The following is an 18787-nucleotide window of genomic DNA, read 5'->3' as shown; positions in this document are numbered from 1 at the left end:
GCTTGGTACGTCCTTTCCTGACCTCAAGTCTGGTTGTGTCACTAATATATGTTCCCAAAAGTCCCCCAGACTTCCTTCATCACTACATCATAGTGATTTCCAGTTACAAACTAAGTTGTATCTTATGTCTGTCACATGTCTGGGTGGCATGGAATGGGTGGCAGATTCTCAAACCAGGAGCCCCTGAATCTCTTGGACTTGAGTTTGGCTCTGCAGGGTGCAGATTGGGCAGTGGATGGGTGATGGGGACTTGGACCACTGGTCCTCCCCACGGTGTTTTCCCCTGGACACTCGCCAGTCCCAGCCATACTATGCCAGTGAGCATCTGCTGATGGCTTTCTCTGGCCAAGGATATGTCCCTGGGCTGTGGCTGGAACATCCTGGGGTTGGATGCCTAGAAGCGGTCATAACAGATGGCAGCTGGGAGACTGAGTACTCCAGGTCCCTTGCTCTCAGGTGGGATGGGTCAGATGAGCCTCGAAGACTCCAGCGAACCCCAGTGGGATGGAGGCCTGGTTGTCCCTAGAGCTTGTTCATAGCTGTGGATAGCATTGTGATTCCATTGCCAAAATTCCTATGTAGGGGCTTTAAACAACGGGGCCTTTGAAGAGGTAATTAAGGCTCAATGAGGCCAAAGAGGTGAGATCCAATAGCTTTGGGGTCCTTCTAAGAAGAGGAAGAAATGCCAGGTATGTGTCTGCACAGAAGCGAGGCCATCTGAGGACACAGTGAGCAGGTGCTGCCTCCATACCAAGAACAGAGGATGCAGGAAAGGCCAGCGCTGCCAGCACCTTGCTCTTTGATTCCCAAGCTCAGAACTGAGAAAATCCGCTGGTTAAGTCACTCAGGTTTCTTTTTATTCCTTTGAATAGCAGCCCTGTCAAACCAGCATAGTCTCTTCTGGCTTTCTTCTCTTTCCTGTCTCTCCTCCCCCATCAGTGCTTCCTGGAATCACCTCCCAGACAAGCCTCTCGCACTGACACCCTTGCCTCAGGTTCTGCATCTGGGAGAACCCACACTAACAGCTCCATCTGTTTTTTATCGGGTAGCACTTGCTGGACTTCTTGTATTTAGCTGGTGGGGCAGGAAAGAGGTAAAACTTAAGCGACCCTGAATCCAGTTGTTTGTGGCAATGACGCTGAGCTCATTATGTTCCCCCTAAAGAGAGGCAGAGATAAACCACTGCTGTGCATGTGGAGGGCAGCGCAATGGGTGCCCCCCAAATGACCCCGGCATGGCGGTGGTTCATTGTCCAGAAGGACTGACTGGGGAGGGTCATCTCTTGCCAAGGCAAGGACAGCTCAGAGTGTAAAGAGGATTTCAGAGGTTCTGAGTGCAGCTTTTGGAGTCAGACAGCACTGGGTTCTAGAGCAACTCCATCACTTTCTAGCTGACTGACCTGGGGGGGGGGCAGGCTGCGTCCCCTCCTGAGACTCACCTTTCTTCCTGTGTTAGCGATGAGGCCATACTGTCATAGAGGGGGCTGGTAGGCAAAGCACTGAGAACAGGGCCAGAGGATAGAGGGGAATTACAGAGGCAGGGCAATTTTGTAGCAGCAGGGAATTGTTGAAAGGCATGCTCCTCTGGACATCTCTCTAGGAATGAAGAGAGGAAAAGACCCAGGGTACCCTTTCCTGAACATACTGCTAGGGCCAGAATCCCACCTGGAGGGCTCAGGCTGCTGGGCAGTATGTCGAGTACAAAGATCATCTAATCTGCAGAGCCCTGAAGTCATGATACCTCGTGGGTATAGGGGAAGGGACAGGTCCAGATTAAAGGAATCAACTTGACTTTTAAGTGCCCCTTTTAAAGGTCTGATGGTGTTTCTTTCCATTGCCTTGGCAACTAAAACTCCATAAGAAGTGGCTTAGGTCATTTTCAAGAAAGGTGAAAAAGGAACATTAATGAATCTCTTTGGGGTGCCTCTTTATCTGCTTGCGGGCTCTTGGGGCTTAAGTTAGCACCAGCCCTAAAGTTTCCTGCAAGACTTGAACTCTTGGTCAGTTGTGGCAAGAAAGACATTTATGGTCTTGGGATGTGCTTTTCTATGTCCAGGGTCTATTCATAAGATAAGGTCAGGGTCAGTGTTGAGTAGATGGGGAGCTGAGGAGGACACTAGGTATAGCTCCCACACTAGGTCTGGCTTCCAAAGGAGGGTTCAACCCTGCCCCGAGCATAAAGGCAATAAACTTTCCTGAGACAATGGAGAGTAGATGGAAGGTTTTGCTCATGCTGAAAGTCCTCAAGGGTTGGACAAAGGGAAGTCAAAAGATCAACTCACTGCTTGCTCCAAAAGAAACATTTGATCTGCTCCATGATGAAGAAATGGTTCATGTTAGAGAACCGGGATGGGGGAGAGGCTCTCCAGGCCAGCCCAAGCTGGATTTGGGGGTCTGTACCTTCCTTGCCTTGCTCAGTTTATGGCTCACTCTAAGTCCCTCTGAGTGAGACATGATCTGATCACAGGGCCACCTCTGCTCACCTTGCAAAGATATCTCCGGAACCAATAAGGAGCATGGGCTCCTCATTGCTTGTGTTAAGGGGCTCCAGGGAATAGAAGGGCTATAATTTTGGCGCCAGATAAGTGGCTTGATTTTTTCCCAAATGGATATTGGAAGTGATGGACTGTTACACTGGAGGGCTGGGCAGATTATGAAGTAGGTGACTTGGGACTGAGAAAATATTGATTCTTCCACTTCCTCTGGGTTCGCTGCGGCTGTGTCTTGCACGTGTCCAGGGAGATGCGACTGGTGAGGAGGGAAACTATGGGGTGGGGGTGGGGGAGCACCACTAGGCTGCGTGCTCCGGGCGATCTGTGATCGCACCCTGCTCTGCTTCTTCTCTAGCTGTTGTACATGGACTGTCCCCTTCCTGGCGTGATGGGAGGCAGTCTCTGGGGGCTCCCTGGGACCCGTGAGCTTCCTGTACTGGTCTTAGACTGGAACATTAGAAATGTGCTATAGATTTGCGGAATTGGGTTTGGAGGTTCTGAAATCCACGTTGGGGGAGGGAGCACAATATAGGCCAGTGATGGCCCATGTGGGAGCTTTCAGTGATAGCAAACAGCTGCTGCCGCGAGTGTACCAAAGGTGTGCCACCACCAGTATGGGCCATAGCTAGTGAAGTTGGGACCTAAAGGCAAGTGTTCAAATCTTACCTGGGTCCCTCATCGTGGCAGTGGACATCTGCCACTGCCTTTGCCACCTCTTTATCTGATTGATAAAAATGACAAAAAAAAAAAAAAAAACCAGACACAAAAGTATGAAAATGAAAGCGATCTGTTAATAAAAATATGCACTGAGCCTTTATTAAGTGCCAGGTTTTGTGCAAAATACCCTCCCTCATGGAACCCACACAATGTGGATTCCATTATCACCTACTTGATGGGACACAGCACAGTCTCAGAGGGCGTGTAGGCTGATGGTCATCAGCATGGACAGAGCTAAACTTGAACCCAGGACAGTCAGGTCCTAGAGGATAACAGTGTGTTGTAGCTCAGTGACCTGCAGGCAACTAAGGAGAAGGCTCCCCCATACGTGTTCTTAGGACTGGGGGTGTGTGCAGAGGCAAGTGTATCACAGATCTGGATTCAAATTTTGACTCCACATTGTGCACCTTTGGCAAGGTTCCTTGAGCAGCTACACCCAAAGCCTTGTGGGTTAAGAACCTGGTATTCCAAGACGCGTCTTTTCTCCTACGCTGGGGTTCAGGCTTCCACCCCAGCTCCATCCCAGTCCCACCTGCGCTCACCTCTTCAGTCAAAGCTCTCCACGCCAGTCCAGCCTGCAAGCGTTGCCATGGCAGCGCCGCGGGCGGGGATGCTGGAGGATGAGCGCACAGCCCAGCTCGCCCCTTTGTGCCTCGGAGGCACCGGTGCACTCCCCCCATTCCTGGCTTAACCTCGCCTAGAGGGTCCTGACTCTGGGGCGAGAGTAAGGGGGCAGAGTGTGGGGTTGCGGGGGTTCAGGGAGGCTGGAGGAGGGCAGAGGCAAGGGCTGGGGGTGGGGCTCCTCCGTCCGCCCGCCAGCCGCTCCCGCATTAAAATTTCATGGGCGCTGCAGCAGCTACAAAGACGACGCCGGCTGCACTCGGGGGACCAGAGGGAGGGAGGCTGCGGACGAGTGCGGGGAGGAGTTTGCGAGGGGAGGCGCTTGCAAGGGCTCCCCCACTTCTGCGCTGTGAGCAGGGGCACAAAGAGCCCTCTGCACTCCAACCTTCGCACCGTGAACCCGAGGTAAGCCACCGCCTGTCCTAACACCCGGCTCTGCAAGCACCCTCGGCCCCGCGCGGGAGCAGCCTGTTTCTCCGAGGTTGGCTACCGACGGTAGGTCCCGGTGTCCCAGGGCAGGGCTCAGGGAAGGTAAGCACTGCCTGAAGCGCCCCGCATTGCCCAGCCCGCAATTATCAGAAGCAGCCAAGACTCCCGGCCGGATGGGACATGGGAGGGGCCTGAGAGTCCAGGGCAGGTGGGGGTCTTGCAGGGGGAACAAAGGCCCATCCCTTCCCCCACTACCAGGCAGGCATGGGGGTGGGGAGCCCCAGACCTTTCTGGGCCCACCAGGTTAGCAGCTACCTGGCTAAGGCCAGGACTGGTTCTGAACGGTCCTGAAGCTGGAGGGTGGGGTGGCGGGGTCAGGTCCTGGTGCTCTAACCCCCTATGCATCCCCCCACCCCCAGTCGGTCCTTTACTTCTGGGGCTCAGACCCCCGGTGTTCCACATCCAGCGTGGTTCCTAGAGGACAGAGGGTCCGGAAACCATTCCTTGGGCCAGGGAGCGGGTTTCTCTAGGCCAGAGAGGGCTCAGTGCTCTGCGCGCCTTTACCTCGACAGTCCCACGAGGCGGAGAGAACCCCTACGGATGAGGAACGGAGATCCGAGAGGATTAGCGACCCGGCCAAGGTCACACAGCTGGTGGTTTTGAGTCCAGTCGTGATCGACTCTAAAACCCATGTTGCATAGCCAACAGATTCTGGAAAGACCCCAGAACCCACCAGCTAGGATCCCTCAACCCCCGCCTCTCCCCAGCTCTAGTTCACTAGCCAGAGACGTTGGGGATTTGAGAAGGAAACACCGCGACTCCCCTCCGGAGGGCCCTCGGCCCGGGACGTCGTTTCTCTGTGCAGGTGGACGCCCAGAGTCCCCGAGTGGCCCCCACACCACGTCCCAGGCTGCAGGCCGGAGGCTGCGGGGCGCCGCGGCTGCTGCGGGAGGGAGGGGCAGCGCCGGCCGCGGCTTTGTTTTTCTGGGTGCCAGCACCTGCCCAGGGCCGGCCCCGGGCGAGGAGGACCGTCTCTGGGCACCGCGCCGGGCGTTCCAAAGCGCGTGCCGGCTTGGGAGCACCGGGGCGCGTCGCGGTGCCTGGGGAGTGGGGAGCCGCGGGGTAAGGATGAGTAATTCCGCTTGACAGACAGGGAGACCTGAGCGCCGCGGATCGCAGACTCGGGGCGTTGCTTCCGTACGCAGATGTCTGGGCCACGTGGCCGCGGGGATGCGTCAGCAGATTCGGGGTGGGGCTGGGTCTCTGGAGGGCTCCTCCCCGCGCCCCTCCTCCCTGGGGCAGGTGGTCAGGCTCCGCGAGGGCGCAGCCCGCCCCGCCCCGCCCCGGCTCAGGGCAGAGCTGCAGCTTGGCAGGTGCTTTCCTCTGGGCTCCTTGCCAGCCCCTAGTTCTGGGTGACGCTGAACTCACCCCATCTCTAGTGCGGTGAATTTCTTGTTTAAATGTTTTTATGTCCCGTCCCCCAGGCCTCCCGTTCATCAATTTCATGAGTTTGGCCATGAGACCAGCTCTGAGGTTTACCTTACATCTTTCTTCTGGTGATGTCAGCCCCTCTCTTTTCTTAGCAGCAGGCATCTGAAGTCCTTGGAGTCCGAAAGAGGAACCAGAGGGCTTTTCCGTCAGCTTCGGAAGAGTCATTCTTTATGCCTGCATTAAAAAGTGAGAGTTACGTAATTTTTGGTGATTTTTAACACTTTTAAGTACAATGCATGATAATTGTAGAAGATTGGGGAAAGCCAAAAATAAGAAAACTATTTTTATGTGTTTCCTTCTGGTACATTTTTGCTACTGAAAATGATAATTGAAATTATACTATATACATCCTGCTTTTAAAAGCTACATCAGGAGCTGAGTGTGGATGGATATCTGTAATCCCATCACTCTGGAAGGGTGAGGCAGGGGGATTACAATTTTAAACCCAGTCTGGGCAACTAAGTGATGGAGATCAGTGCCAAGGCTCTAGGTTCATCCCCAGTCCTGGGGGGGAGGGGAGGAAGGAAACGAGTTTTATAATTTTTGTTGAGTTTTTTCTACATAGTTAATAGATCCATTAAAGTGCACTATAATTGTAAAAGATTTGGAAAAGGCAAAAATAAGAGAGGAAAACTCCATTTCTGTGTGCTTCCCTCTGGCATATTTTCACCACTAAAGTGACAATTGAAATTTTTCTATAGGTGTCCTACTTTAAACAGCTAGATCTCTGTGTTGTTCTGACCTCTGTGGAAATCCATGTAAGGATCTTAGTGCTTCACGGAGGGGGTGAATATGGTGGGCTTAGTCAGTGTCCTGTGGCTGCGCCTGCCAGGTGCTTCCTTCCTTCTCCTATATTTTCATTTCAAGGTCTTTTTACCGGACTTGCGCCCCGCTGCCTCCCAGGACAGGGATGCCCTCACCAGGCAGCGCAGCTTGGTGGAGAGGGAAGGGAGTGAGGGTCCCAGGGCTGCATATGTGCCCCTCTTCCTGCCTGTGCCAGTTCCCTTCCCTGAGTGACAGGGTCCTCCGCTCCATGGGAATCATGACCCCAGTCAACGGGGCTGCTGAGGCTGAGCACCCATGGGTGCTGAGAGACTGTTGTCGCCCTGTGCACCTGCTGGGTACAGCGGAGCTCCCTTCCGGGCACCTGAGCCTTGCTGCCGGGCTCTGTGCTGTTTCCCTCTGCTGTGGGCGTGGTCTGGAGTGTTTGCACAGTGTGTTTCTGGGGCATTGGGTCCTTTGTGCAGGCTCAATCGGCTGGTGAATAACTTAGAGACTCGGCCTTTGTCCTGGGGACCCCTCCCCGGTCTCTGAGGCCCAGCTCATCTGTCATCAGAGCTCTGCAGAACAATAGCTAAAGATTCCCAGAGGCAGAGTTGCAGTCTGGGCAAGGGTGACATCTGTCTCTCCATCCCTCTGTGCTGATGGGATGGGAGGAGGCAGGTGTCCCCTTTCCCGTATGGTGCCAGGTGGGACCCTGTGGAAGCAAGACTGGAAGTGTCTGGGAGGGGAGGCGGGGAGGGGCTGGACTCTTGTGACCCAGGGTGTGGAATAGGCAGCGAATGGGGATCGACCCAGATATTGCTGAGTCCCTGTCTACCAGAGCCTTTGCTGGGTGCCACTCATGAGTACCCCAAGGTTAAGGCTGGCAGGTAGGCACCGCCAATGGGTAGCTGAGGCTCAGAGGGGTAAAGTGACAGGCTCAGTGTCACACAGTAATTAGCTGTAGAGTCATGATTTGAATCCAGATCTAGTCTGACACTGACATATGTTCCTATCTCTTAGTCTGAGCCACATCTTTCTTAAAAAGAAACTTAATCCGTTGCCTCAAGACCATGAAAACAACTGGAATAAACTGACAAGGACTGGTTTCGCAGTCTGGGGCCAGTCCCCTCACGGTATGGGAATACTGGTGACCACCACGTGGCCGTTTATGTATCCCTTCTTCAAGGCTCTTCTCATTTAACCCCCACTCCCATATTTGAATAAGTCTTCAGGTAGGTCCTTTGGGATCTGATAGGACTGTTAATCTCGATTGCACTGTCTTCCAGCTGGGTGGCCTCAGAGCTAGGCACTTTTCTCTCAGTCTCAGTTTCCTGCTCTGTAAAATGTGTCTAATAAAACTCAAGTCGTTGCTGTCATGTTGACAGAGCTGTCCCCAGTTAGCGTCTGTTTTCTGTAACTGTCAGCTCAGCTTCCCTTTCATCCTTTTGCTCTTCTTCCTCCTTCTCTTCAGAGCCTCTCTTACTGGGAGGAGAACTGAGTTTCGAACCTCCTCTTTTGGGGAAGCAGTGTTTGAGTTTGCAAAGAAGTAGCACTGTGGCCTCCTCTGTAGAAGAATCCCTGGTTTCTCAGCAGGACCCCTTGTGAGGCTCACAGTTCCTGGGAGCTCCCTGGATCTGCGAGCCCTGAAGCATCTGATGCACTTTAGGCCACGGCCTCTTGGTGCCTCAGGCGACTGAGCAGTCCTTGTAGCCCAGAGTCAGGGTAAAGGACGAAAGCCTAGAGAGAGCCTAAAAGGCTGCCATGAGGGCTTTTCTGGTTGCTGTTCTTGCTACCAGGAATCCTGTGTGCTGTTAAAGGGAAAAGAGACCTTCCATGAGCAGCGTTAATGAGCACCGTGGACTGGAGCAATAATAACACTAACAACACAACAGTAGCAGTAATAGAATTCAAGCCACTGGGTAAATACTATCTTATTTCATCCACATGGTCACTGTGCGAGGTGGGTACTGTGATTATCCCCATTTTAAGAAGATAAGACTGAGGCTCAGAGGGGCAATGGAATTTCTCAAGGTCACACAGCTGTCTGGTAGAATCCATGCCACAAAGCCCAGGTTCTTTCCAATTCACTAGGATGTTTGGGTTTGACCCTGGTCTGACCAGAACCCCTCCCAGCTTCCTGTTTTGCCTGTGACCTGTACTCGAGGAGGTCATCTGTGATTTGAGCCAGGCTCCTGCCAGCATTCCCCGGCCTGCCCATGGTCATGTATTTATTCCCTTACTCCTGTCTCTTTCTCTCTCCATGACAGCTGGAGGATGTCCCGGTACCTCCAGGTACTTCCAGGCAAGGTCATGTGGCTGAAGTGGCATCTGAGCGGTACCCAAGGTGATGCTCCATCTCTTCTGCACATGCCAGGGGTGTAGAGACCAGCTTCATGCTATGCAATCAAGTCCACTGCGAAATCCAACATGCTGAGCCCTCTTGGATGTCAGGGGTAGGAGAGATACTAGGGGTCCCCCCTGGTTCCAACTCCTCAAGCACAGCTTCTCTGACCTTGGCTGGAAGTGGGGCATAGTGTGGCCTGGTGAGAGCTGAGATACTGGGGCCATGTCAGTCCTTTTGATGTGGCACTTCTCAGTTCTGGTCCATTTCATCACATGTAAACAAGCTCTGAATAAGAATCTCATGGCGGTATCATTTCTATACAAGAAAACTTAGTTACTTAAAGTATGTGGCACTGGGGAGCCATAGTCCTAACAGGATTTGGTTGACTTTTAAGTCCACATTTCAGTTTCTGCTCTTTAAACAGCATTAGCTTAACCCTGGAGCTAAAGTCCCCTGACATTGCTTTGCCTTAACGATACCCAGGATTCCAGCTACACAGGCCTAGGGGAAGGGATCAAAAAATTTCCCACAGAGCAGCTCAGCGTCTGTTTGCAGAGTTGCACCGAGTTCCTGGGACAGAGAAGAGAGGAGGAATTTTCCAAGTTCTTCAAGGCAGTCCGGTCCATGCAGGAAAGAAAGCAGCCTTGCAGATAAGTATTCAAATGCACCTGCCTGTGGCCATCAGCCTGCCCCTGGTCAGTCTGTTTCTCCCTTTGTAGTCAAGTGGGGACCTCAGCACTGTTGCCTGTGGGATGCATTCTTCTCAGGGTGAGGCTCCAAGTATGTATCGCTTTAGCTTTGGCCAGGTGCCGACAGCGAGCTCTGATAGTATGTTCAGAGGGTCCCTAACTGCCTGGCTTCCATCTGCAGGCACAGCTGACTCAAAACAAACCTGAGTTAGGATCCTTGGGCATCCCCTGGCCTTCTCCACACTGGCAGCATGGGCTGGCCTCAAAAGAGCCCCATCCTACCTTCCTTTGGGGTCCCCCAGTCGGCTGTTGGGAAACAGGGAGGTTTCTGGGGCTCTAGGTCTCCCTGTCCCTGGCCTGGGGTGGGGCGTGGGTGTGGTTCTCTTTTGCGGCCTGGGTGGCTCTTCTGTCTTCCAGGATGGCCTTGTGTGGGGTCTTTGTGCAGAGGGAGCTCGGAGCCAGGCCTGGGCTATCAGCATGGTGGCTGGATGCTGAAGGTAAGCTTGGGCAGGGCAGGGAGGGAGAGAGGTGCTCTGAGCTTCCTCTCAGCAGGTAGCTTGTCTGTTCTTCTGTGTCCCCTCCCCTGGCCTGGGCCTGGCCAGATCCTTCTGCTCATGAGAAGGTCCCAGGACCCGGATGGCTGGAAGGCTGCTCTGTGTGGTTGAGGTGTGGATGGGAATGAATCCAGGCCACAGATTCATAGTGGCCTTTCGGCTGGGCTTTTTAGCAGGGCCCTCGATTCTGCAGACACAGACCAGGCATCTTTCTTACAGTAGACACTGGGATCCAGCAGTGAACACCAGACATTCGGTCCCCTTCTCTTGGATCTTCATGTTGGAACACACTTCCCCATGGCCAGGCAAGGAGGTGAGCTCCCTGTCCTGGGAAGCATGTGTGCATGCATTGGAGATGCTGTGTCTAGAGGTCCTTTTGGTGAGTGTTGGAAAGAGAGATCAAGTCACACGAGTGCTCTGAAAGTCCCTTCCACCCACCCCAACCCTTTTCCTGTCTCTGTCCATGACCTTGGGGCTCGTTTTGGGCTACCATTACCTGCTCCTTTTGCCTAAGTTTCTTCTAAAAGATCTTAGAGTCCCAGTCCCCTGCTAGTGTTGGAGCACAGGAGACAGGCGGCTGCACGTGTACCCGGGACAGGGTGGGGGATACAGGGATCCGGGACAGAGGCCTTGGCCTCCTTGTCATGTTTTGTGCCTCCCCAGACCATGTTCCCCCTGCACTTCTCCAGGACCCCTGGCTTGCTGTGCTCTGGGGAGCTGGGTGAATGGATTCTGGCTGCAGGAACCCAGAGCAGCCCTCGGTGGTCCCATCCCCAAGGATCCCGCTCTTCTCAGCGCGTGGGAGAGGTCTTCTGAGAAGAGCTGCTCCTGGCCGATGGTCAGCTGAACACCGGATCCTGGGCTGGCGCATGCTCCAGGCGTGTGGAGGGGCCACAGCTCTCTACCCTGCTCCTCCTGCCTGGGCCCAAGCATCTGAGGCTGGTGGCCGCTCCCTGACCCCATGCAGACTGTATTCCTCCTCTGGTTCCCTCTGTGGCCACACCTCTGCCCAGGCAAGCACTTCCCTGGACACACCCTCCCCAAGGCCTGCTCTCAACAAAGATGAAGTTGGGGAGGCACTACCAGTTGGGGAGGTGGGCTTGGCTCCTTGGGGCAGCCCATTGAAGTCTTCCATCTTTTGTCATTTTGGTAAGGGCTTCCTGGGTGAGGCTTTTCATGTCTCTCTCCCTGATGGCTCCAGAGGGAAGCAGTGGCGTCCTGGGAGAAGCTGGGGCCTTCCCCAGTGGTGTCCAGATGTGGGAGGCAACTGGAGGGGCAGAGGGGTAAGGTCTTGAAAAGGTGTAGAGCTGAGGATGCCAGGGGTGGGGGGTGGAATGGGGGTGTTCACTAGAAACTAGACTGACAGCCCTGCTCTCACTCCTGCCATTCAAAGAGAATTCCTTCACCCCAAGGCAGGAAGAGCCATCTGAGCCCAAACTCAGGATAGGTGTCAAGCAGGCAGCCCCCTGGTCCTTGTGTGTGGTTCTGAATTTTGTCTTTGGGAACAGAGGCCAGTGAGATGGGCCCTTCCCATATGCAGTGTCCCCATACACCTGCCCTTCCGTGTCCGCCTCTGATGACAGTCTCTGCAGAGGGGATAATCCCACTGCTTGCAAAGCTTGTAGCTTTCCCAAGATCATTTTAAAAGCTGGAAGTCCTTTTTCTAGGGAGGGAAGATGGTGGGTATTCATCAGCTTGGGCTGCTGTCACAGAATACTGAGGATGCACCGCAGGGCTTCAGTGCCCAAGACTTATTTCTCATGGTTCTGGAGACCAGAAAGTCCAGGACCCAGGTTCCAGGGTTGGCTCCTGGTGAGGCACCTTCCTCTGCGTCCTTACGTGGCCTTTTCTCAATGGCGCTTTGGTGTCTGTCTTTATAAGGACACCAGTCCTAGTATAGCAAGGACCCATGCTCGTGACCTCATTTGATTTTAAGTTGGTGCCATGTCCTCTCCAGAACCCTCACCTGTAGAGGAAGGAGGAGCAAGTGAATGGAAAATAGATCAGGGAATGGCAGGCTTGGGGCCAGGGTGAGTCGGGTGCCTCCTGGGCATAGGGACTGGCTGAACCCTGTGTGGAGAGCCTAGTCCTGAAGGAGCCCCTAGTTTGAAATCAGAGCAGGTCTCAGGTGCGCCCTCTACTGTACAGCTGTGGGAACACCCCTCAACTCCCATTGAAATGGGTGCTGGTGACCTGGTGAGCAGGTGTGGGGCGCATCTCCAGAGATAATGTGCCCAGTGCAGTAGTGACTGCTTAGCTGGTGCTCAGTAATCACCCTGCCCATCGGGGTGTTTAGATTTAGGGCTGGTCTTTAGGCACTTTCTGAGTCAGAGGTGCTTCTGACTCCCCTCTCCCCTGGCTGCTGTCCTGACAGCCCTTTCTAAGGAGCTTGGGGAAGAAGTCAGTTCTGGCATTAGAACTAGCACTAACTTGGGGCTCAGTCTTGTGCCACACTTGAGGGTATTAGGTGGGAGAGGCTCTCTAGTGAAGCTGAACCAACAAGGGTCTCAGAGCGTGAGAAAGCTGTGGCTGTGCCCAGAGCTTCTGGGGAGAAACTGGAGCAGGATTCTCCAAGTAAAGTCAGGGAGTGCAAGACTTATCAGAGCCTCTGAAATGCTCATGGGGACTTCCGGTACTCAGGGACAGGACAGAGGGTGATGTGTTTCTTGGCTTTGTTTTTCTAATTTTACAGAATCTCTCACAGAGCATCATTTAGAGCTGCAGGAGATGCGAGGCTGGGTTTTCTGTAAGGAACATTCATGGTGATAGGAGGCGGTGTAACGAGGGTGCCCCCAGGTGCTGTGTGGTGTTGGCTGGAAAGGACTCAGATGAGGGATGTGCGGTGGAGAGCTCGAACCTGGTTTCCAGGCCAGGCCAATTCAATGCAGTTTTGTGGGAAGGAGGAGGGGGCAGGTTAGCTGTGATGGGTGTCATGTCCACCAGGTAGTAGGGGCTCTGGGGATCACATCTGTGTGTGTGTGTGTGTGTGTGTGTGTGTGTGTGTGTGTGTGCATGCCTGAGTGAAAGGACCCAGCCCTCAGGGATGGGTCTGACTAGAACCAAGTGTGGGGTTTCTACTCAGGACAGGTAGCATCTGTTTCCAGGGGAACTGAAGTGTTTGCAGGGGTGGGGTGCTCTAAGACCCACAGCCAAGAAACGGAAGTAAAATGCAGGGTCCAAATGGCCAGGCTCAATTCTGGTTGGCCTGAGGGCCGCAGAGGTGGACCCCCCTTGCCCTGGTCAGGCCCCACACTTGGGGTGGGGCTGGGGTGGGTGAGCAGGAGGTGTCTGGAACCATAGCTGGAGGGGCCGGGCAGTGTTGCATGGTGTGATTAACCTACTAACCCAGGGCTCGGCCAGGACGCTGTGGCGCGTGCCGTGCCGAGGTGCCTGGCCTTTTGCCAACCGACTAACCCACTAACCAGGCCCGAGCATGCCCTACTAACCCTGCGCAGCCAGACCCTACTAACTGCAGCTCATGGGCCTTGGAAGGGGCTGGGCCATGGGGCAGCCGAGGCTCCGAGGGCCTGGCCTGGGCTGGGGTCTTTGTGCAGATGCTCACTGCAGACAGGGCCTGCATGTGACTTAGCAATTCTGCCAGCTTCAGTGGAGGGACTCTGAGCAAGTCACCTCATTCTTCTGCACCCCAGTTTCCTACATAGGGATGAGGAGTACTGACTCTTACCTCACCGATGGCCTTAAATAAGCGAAGGGATCGGGGTGGGGGTGGGGGCCCCAAAACTCAGCTGGCAACAGCTGCTGCCCAGCCCTGGGCTACCCGGGTGCTCTGCACACAGACCTTCTGCCTGGAGCCAGACACTTGCTTTGAACCCCTAACTGTCTCCCCCACATTCTTCCTTCTTGTCAGCTTTCTTTTCTATAGGCAGCTCTTTGTTCGATTACTAACTTGTCTAACCTGGGGGCGCCTCCCCTGCGCCCCACCCTCCCTTAACACACTAACGGACCTGCGTGTGTTCTTCCTTTTCTCCTAGTGACTCCTGTGTGTGTCTGCCGAGGCGCCCCTGTCGCTGGTGCTGTGCTGATTTACTAACCCGGCCCTACTAACCTGGTTTCTCTTCTTACTAACCCCAGCCCTGCCGAGCTCTGGGTCTCCCTGGGGGCTGGTCCCCCTCCTTTTGGCAAACAGATGTCCCCAGGCTGGTCCTGCAGACCAATGTCCCAGATTGGCTGCTTGTGAGATCAGAGACCACTGGGTCAGGTCTAAGGCAGGGGCGGCCTTATGAACGGCATCCAGAGGAGGAGGAGGTGGCCCTGCAGATGCGGGAGGCTGGACTCTGAGCATGACCTCGCTCCTCTGTGCACAAGGCTGATTGCCACTGGGAGTGGGCAGGGCCGGGGCATCCTCCGGGGTGTGAGTGCCAAGGCCTGTGGGTCACAGAGTGCAGTTCTGGGGTTTCCCCAGCCAGAGAAATGGAAAAAAGGGGCCTGGGCTTCCTTCCCTGGAAAGGGTTAGTGAGAGCAGCCATCCTGGAAAGGAAGCTAAAGGAGTGTCCCCAAAGGGAACTTGGTCGAAGGACCTGGCCTTACACCAGAAGTCAGTCACGAAATCAAATAGGAAGTTAATAAAGGGTCTTTCCTACACTGAAACGTCTTTGAGGGAGCTGTGTACACAGGAAATCAGTGACAGAGGCATTCTCTACACTTGAAACTGAGGAAAGGGGCCTGTTGACTGACAGTCAGTGAAAGAGGCTTTTCCTTATCACTAGGTCCTGAGAAGGCATGGCAGGTAATCAGGGAGAGGCCCAGGAAGCTGGCTAGAGGGGCTCTTACGTCAAAAGGTGGGAGAAGCCAGAAACTCACACCGGAAGTAGATATGGGGCTATTTTTGGCCCTAAGTCATTTAGAAAGACTTCACACCCAGAAGCTAGCGGGTGTCTGTAGCTGTGTTGCAAAAGCAGTGTGGAAAGCACCTGTACAAGAGCTGGGGGCTTAGGAAGAGGAGGAAGTGGGGAGCAGAACATGCCTGCCAGGGGCCCACAGGCTGGCCAGGAAGTCCCCCTCACTCCCTGTTTCCTCCATGCCCTTGCCCCGGCCCAGCCAGCCTCCCCCAGAGCCCGCCAGCCGCTGAGCCGGGGCCACACCTGGGGGTGACTTCATGCCTCACCTCCAGTAGGCTCCTGGCCTCTCTAGGCTGATCTCTGGCTCCCGCGCACTAACTCTTGCTCTCGCCCAGCTACTCCCCGCCTCGCCCTGGCTGCCCAGGGCTGCCCACTAACAGCCAATCTCGCCCACTGGGGGCTCTGGACTCCCTGCCTGGCTCGGGCCGGCTCTTAATTAACTTCCCTTCCCCCTGACTAACTCCTGCCTTCCGGTCTGTTCCTTTCAGCGGAAACTAATGGCTTGTGGACTTCTTTCTGACTAACAGCAGGTGTAACAGTCCTGGTTACCACGACTATTAACAGCTTGGTGGGCAGCATGGCTGGGAGGATTTGGAACTGGACTAACAAGCAGTAGCATTAAGTAGTGATGTCGGACTCGGTGACTGCGCTGTCTGAGCAGTCAGATGTCAGTGGAGACCCTAGGTCTTTAAAGGAGGTGCCAGGGCGTGGCCCAGTCCTGATGGGGGGCTGGTACCCGCCCAGGTGGGGTCTGACCTAGGGTGTGTCTTACAAACATTTGACCCGTGGATGTATCCTTTGCCTTCTTGGCGTTTGTGACAGCACTTTTACACAACAATCTCATTGTCCACATGTACTTTATAAACTTTAACATGCCCGCCTGGTGTGTGCACAGAGTATGACATGTGTGGAATTACCAGCAATCAGGCGGGGGCCCAAAGGCCCTGCTTGGCTTTGTCAGAGTTTTGGTGGCCCTGGAACACATAGTAATATTCAGGATTATAAATCCATCAGCCCTTTACATCTTAGTGTGATTTAACTGGGCTTCTTCTAACTCTTTTAATGTAAGTCTTTTACTGCAGTCTGCCTGCATTGGGGAGCAGTGAGTTTGGATCTGTTTACTGCTTGAGGAAGTTTTGCTGGTGGCAGAGAGGAGGAGCCATGCGGGGATTGCAGGTGGTGGGGTGGGGTTCCTGCGGGGGAGAGAGGTGCACAGGTTGAGGTGGGAATGGGAAGAGGGGCTCCTTTTGCCGGCTCAGCTTGGTAGTCAGTCTATGGGGAGCACAGATCAGTGTGTGGAGGACTGGTTTGCTGAGGGGCAGTTTCAGAGCCTGGCTAGGAAGCCTAGCGGACAGCAGTTTGGGTCAGGGTGTGCCGAGAGGTCCCTCTCCGCTATGACCCCGGGCCCAGAGCTAACTGTGAGGAGCTGGCAGTGGGATGTGGAGGGTGATCCAGGGGCCTGAACTACAGAGGAAAGAGCAGAGGAGCAACCCGGAAAGAGCCGCGAGAAAGTGCAGAGTGGAAGGCCCTGAACTTGGGGAGCAACTGCCGCCCTCTAGTGGCCGCCCGGCCGTATGTCACACAAACACTCATTTGATGGTGCACTCCGGAGCACTTCTGTATCAAGTAGAAAGATTTGTGGCTGCTGGGGACCCTGTGTGCCTACCACTGCTCATGGCCTTGTACAAATCAGTAGGCACCGTGCCAGGCATGGGGGCCTAGTGGGGATCCCATACTGGCTGGTGGCCAGGGGCTTTAAATGAGTGGGTAGGGCCAGTGACTCCAGGATGTGGTGGGCAGGGTGGGCTTGCTGAAGAGACCGTAGGTAAGCTCAACTCCGGCTGGTGTCAGGTGGATGGGGTGAGGTCCAGGCAGTGGGAATGGCGGGTACAAAGCTCTGGGGGTGCACAGAGGATTCACAGAGGTTCTGGGGAAGGTGGCAGGAAAGAGATGGTACACTGGGCTCTCTGGAGTTGTGTGGCACCTTGGGGAGCTGTGTGGGTGTGACCTGAGAAGGGCAGAGTGGGGCTGAGCCTTCAAGCTGGTTTGGTGGTTTCAGCCCGGCTGGGACTCTGGAGCTTGTAATGAGTTGTGGGCATATTTCATACACCGTCTATATAGAAAGTCTGGAAACCAGCAGGACCCTGCAGGCATCTGGAGATGAACAGGTTCCACGTCACCCGGCCCAGGTAGAGGTAACTCTGCACCGATTGGAAAGCTCAGAAGGCTAAGGTGACCATGAGGACTTTGAAGAAGGGTTGTTTCGAAGATGTGACAAGCCCTGGTGCAAATAGGCCCTGGAGAAGGTCCAGGGAGTGAGGCCTCAGGCTGGCAGAGAGAAGGGGCAGTTGGCTTGTGTGGCTGCAGGAGGAGATTCAAGTATCCAAGAGGTTTACTGACTGCAGAGAAGAGAAAAATGGGTTAACAGAACTTTCTGTCCCCAAAGGCAGGAGGCCTGGGCCTAGAACCATGTTGAGAGTGACGAGGATTGTGAGAGTCTGTGAGTGTGTGTATGTGTGTGAGTGTGAGTGTGTGTGTGTGTGTGTGTGTGTGTGTGTGTGTGTGTGTGTGGAGTCCTTGACTGAATGCTGGAGGAAGCTGAGCCCTGAGCCCTGGTAGGCGGGTTTGTCTTGAGCTCTCCCATGCTGGTGCCTACTTGAGGTTCGTTCCCTCTGTCCTCGAGTACAGTGACATCAGGCTTGCTGAACAGTGGCCTGTGCCCTGACAAGGTGTCCCAGGCTTTGCTTACACCTTGTAGAGGCAGGGGCCGCTGTGCTGTGGTGCTGGTGTCCTGGGATGTGCTGCACAGAGAGGTGGGGCGAATGCTGAGCAGGACCCCGGCTCCCTTCCCAACTGTGGCCCCCCTCAGACCTCCTCAAGAGTCAAGAAAAGCTGTCTGTGTCATTGGCTTCCAGGGATGGCGGATGTGCACAGAAATTCTGTTGATTAAAAAGCTGATTTTGGCCCAAATCTAGCAATGAAGTGTCCTTTGGCTTTTTGTTTTTAGCCCCTACTGTAGCTGCTTCTGTGTAAAGTACCATTTTGATATTAAAAATCAGTTAACACCCAAAGTTGACTGTGACTGCTGAGGCAGAAGGGGCATGTGGTTTGGGGGAGAAGGGACAGCTGGTGTCGCTGAGTCAGTCTTTCCGGAGCCCTGACCATAGGGGTTCATGTCACAGAGTGTTTGTTTGGAGTTTTAATTGTGGTGAGATAAGCACCACATAAACAAACCGCCTTGACCATTTTTAAGCAGATAGTTCACATGTACATTCACACAGTTGTACAACCATCAGCTCCACCAGTAATTTTTAAAAAGGGGTTACTGTGGATTGTGCGCAAGGCTTTTGCTTTGAGCTACATTCCCAGCCATTTTAATTCTTTTACTTTAAGATAGGGTCTCTCTGTGTCACTGAGTTGCCTCACAGGCTAGGTTTGAATTCATGACCCTTCTGCCTCAGCCTCACAGAGTGCTTGGAGTACACACCACCAGGACCAGTGGGATGGGTGATCTTTAAAAATCATACTGCTCTGTGCATAGAGCAATGCAGCAAAGAAAATCCCAGTTCTTATTGATTGATTATCTACCTCTTATTGACATCTGGGATATAGTATCTTTGGGCTCTTTAACCCCAGCTCTCAGGAGGCTGAGGCAGGAGGATTGTAGCAAGTTTGAGGCCAGCCTGAGCTATAGTGAGTCCTAGTCAAAACAAAACAAAAGCAAAAACAAAATAAAAAATGAACAGGACGTTTTGCAGCTCGGGCCAGTATGCCAGAGTGTTTTTAAGAGTTCCAGGGTCAGTCCTCTGGCTGAAACTCCCACAGGA

At 54.0% G+C, this 18787-nt stretch overlaps 2 long non-coding RNA genes across 5 annotated transcripts; one reads left to right on the top strand and one right to left on the bottom strand.

The window, feature by feature from the left end:
- Positions 1 to 3279: 3279 nt before the first annotated feature.
- On the bottom strand, positions 3280 to 5911 carry LOC134470687 (uncharacterized). Its single transcript, XR_010039744.1, has 2 exons — positions 5798 to 5911; positions 3280 to 4852 (listed from the first exon to the last, which is right to left on the bottom strand). It is a non-coding gene; the product is annotated as an uncharacterized LOC134470687 (long non-coding RNA).
- LOC101789199 (uncharacterized) lies at positions 3775 to 18031 on the top strand. 4 transcript variants are annotated; one of them, XR_001198914.3, is made up of 6 exons: positions 3775 to 4234; positions 5845 to 5935; positions 8782 to 8967; positions 9414 to 10044; positions 10321 to 10414; positions 10791 to 18031. It is a non-coding gene; the product is annotated as an uncharacterized LOC101789199 (long non-coding RNA). The 4 variants fall into 4 exon arrangements; XR_001198913.3 differs by having other exon boundaries at positions 3777 to 4234; positions 5842 to 5935; XR_001198912.3 differs by having other exon boundaries at positions 3777 to 4324.
- The last annotated feature ends 756 nt before the right edge of the window (positions 18032 to 18787 follow it).

The sequence above is a fragment of the Cavia porcellus genome, unplaced genomic scaffold (genome assembly GCF_034190915.1).
Source record: "Cavia porcellus strain 051 isolate PalLab524CR breed Dunkin Hartley unplaced genomic scaffold, mCavPor4.1 scaffold_16, whole genome shotgun sequence".
Lineage (NCBI taxonomy): Eukaryota > Metazoa > Chordata > Mammalia > Rodentia > Caviidae > Cavia > Cavia porcellus.
The sequence above is the reverse complement of the archived record's forward strand: the minus strand, read 5'-3'. Positions and strand labels throughout refer to the sequence as shown.